We start from the raw sequence: 2,978 nt of genomic DNA, 5'->3' as shown, positions 1-2,978 counted from the left end.
CTCTGCAGCCACAAGTCCCCACCCACCAGAGCCTGCTGTGCAGGCAGCCTGGGTATTAGGTTGAGCCTCTGGTCATTGTGGATGTGACGGACCCAAGGTTTTTATATATTAGGATACCTTTGTTTCCAATATCTTCATCTCGATTCCATCTTACTTATAAATATCAAGTGAAACTTTCCTGAGTTTATATTATATCATTTCCCTGATCAGAAATCTTAAAAATTTTTCAAATACCTGACAAATAACATGCAACTTATTCAAGAATTTCTCTTATCTGGTTCCAATCTACTTTTCCAACTCTAGTTCTCATTAGTTTCCCTATTGATAGTATGTATGAATGTCTGCTTTAAGCTAAGCACCTGAGATCTGAAGTCTGAGTCTTCATTTCTGTTGTTTCCTCTACTGGAAATGCCATTCTCTGCATGGAGAATGTCTAAATCCCATGCACTTTCCAATGTACAAGTCAAATGCCAACTCCTGCTAACTTTCCTTGACCACTCTTCCCCGTCTCCCACTGCTACACCTTGTAAATATGCTCAACTAATGCATTAATTTCTTTTATTGTGTCATTTCTACCCTGCATATTTGTTTTATGCATGTACTACCTTCCATACTAGAAAATATGCTAACATCTATTAAGTGTTGATTATACCAGTGACTAGGTAAGTATTCTACATACATACATCTACCTAGAGAGTATCATTAACCCTTTGCAACCACCCTTTTACAGTTGAGAAAAACGAGTTTAACAAAGGTTAAAAAACTTACCTAAGACTGCACACTTCTTAAGTAGCATGTGTAATGCCTCTCCAACTCTGAAGTGATCATGACAATACTTACACATACCATGATTTCAATGAAGGATGCAGTAAAGAAAAAAGAAGGCCCATAAAATTTTACATTGGAAAATATCTAAGGGATATCCAGGTATTTATTCAGTTTTGTGTATATTTACTTAATATAATATTACCTAATATGAAGATAGGTCTGTGCTAGGCGCTAGAGAATCCATGAAGAAATATAAAATAACTAATGCTTATTGGATACCTACCATAAGCAGAATTCTAAGAACTTGACCAGTATTAACTCATTTAATTCTGAGAGAGAAACCATTCCTATTTTTAGAAGTGGATAATTGAGGTACAAAGACAAAACTAACGAGCTAACTCACCCAAGTTCCCACAGATAGCAGGATTCAGAGGAAGAGCCTGGCCCCAGGTGTGCTGGCCCTAGATCCCACATGCTGAACCATGGTGCCATGCTGCTTCCTTAACCCTGTGCTTCCATCTCCCCTCAAGGATCGCAGTACCTTCTGGACTATCTACTTGAGGTGACCATTTACCTAACTTCAGATTTATTTTTAAATTAATTCTTTAAAATATCTCGGTAAGTCTGTCTCATGTGAACTGGGAGAACCCTTGATTATCCATAATCACAGTAGTTAATATAGTCATCAAAAGCCTTGCAGGTTGAAAGATTTCAAGTACAATCACAAAGCACGTGAACAGAACTATCTTTAATTTCAGACATCAGAAGAAAATTGCCAGTCCCCTCAGTATCCATCCCACCAGCACCTCTCAGTAGCAGCGACTCCTAAGGCAACAGGAGAAGCAGCTAGTGCTGCCATTTATGCATGGATACACTGTGCACTCACATGCTGAGAGAGATTCCCATATGGGAAAAGAAAGAACACAAACAAAAGAAATATGCCAGCATAGGAAAGGAAATTGCCCTTAAATGACAGTTTCTCCTGACACAGAATGAAAGATAAGTATAATTCCCCAGAGGAGAGAATGGGGAAATCAGGACAGCTTTCATTTGGCGATGATAACATATTAAGAACAATTTTACTCATAGATTTTTCAGTCTTTGAAATGCTGACACTTATTAGAAATGACATTCTCCCCATTGTTACTATTATATATCGATATATCCCAGAATGAAGATGTAAGTAATCCTCGACCCATGTGGAATGTTAGATCTCCTAAGAGTTCTCACACTTTTTCATTGAAATTCCATTTTGGTCTGTCCAATGCTTCTATTTATAAACACAAGTTTATGCTAAAAAGGAGATTCCAAGTTTTCATTCTAGAATATTTACATTTCGGAATATTCTTCATTCTTGTGATTTCATTCTATGATACTACTTTTAAATTGGTGCAAAATTTATTTTTAAAGGACCACACAGAACAGAGGAACCACATAAGTGTGGATTATTGATACACTATGTACGCACACTTGAAAATTTACAGAAAGAGTACTGTAAATAAAAGGTTGTTCTACATTATCACATTGATATAATGCTACTTCCATTGATATTTGTTTTTAATGGATAATCAATTTTGGATGTTTTGGTTACATACACACTTGTATGTATGTAAATATATAAGTACACATATACATATATAAATATACATATAAATACATATATTTTCTTACCATCTCCACACCAGTGTAGTTGCTAGAGTAAAAATACAGAGAAGTAGAATGAAAATACAGAATTAAAATAATATTTAGGACAACTCATATTCAATTACAATGACAATTATTTCCTCCGTTTGATGACTAATGAGAGACATTTTAGATAGATTCTTTCATTTTCCTTTCAAAAGCATCAGGCTTGCCCTAGTCAGTGGGCTCAGTGGATAGAGCATCAGCCTGTGGACGGAAGGGTCCTGGGTCCGATTCCAGTCAAGGACATATACCTGGGTTGCAGGCTCAACCCCTGGCCCTGGTCAGGCCCATGTGGGAGGCAACCAATCCCTATGTCTCTTTCACACTGATGTTTCTTTCTTTCAGTCTCTCCTTTTCCCTTCCACTCTCTCTAGTAACCAATGGAAAAATCTCAAACCTGTCTGAATGGCTATCATCAACAAATCAACAAATGACAAGTGCTGGCGAGGATGTGGTGAGAAAGGAACCCTCGTGCACTACTGGTGGGAATGCAGACTGGTGCAGCCACTGTGGAAAACAGTATG

This window comes from Myotis davidii, unplaced genomic scaffold (genome assembly GCF_000327345.1).
Source record: "Myotis davidii unplaced genomic scaffold, ASM32734v1 scaffold385, whole genome shotgun sequence".
NCBI lineage: Eukaryota > Metazoa > Chordata > Mammalia > Chiroptera > Vespertilionidae > Myotis > Myotis davidii.
This window is presented reverse-complemented; position numbering follows the sequence as displayed.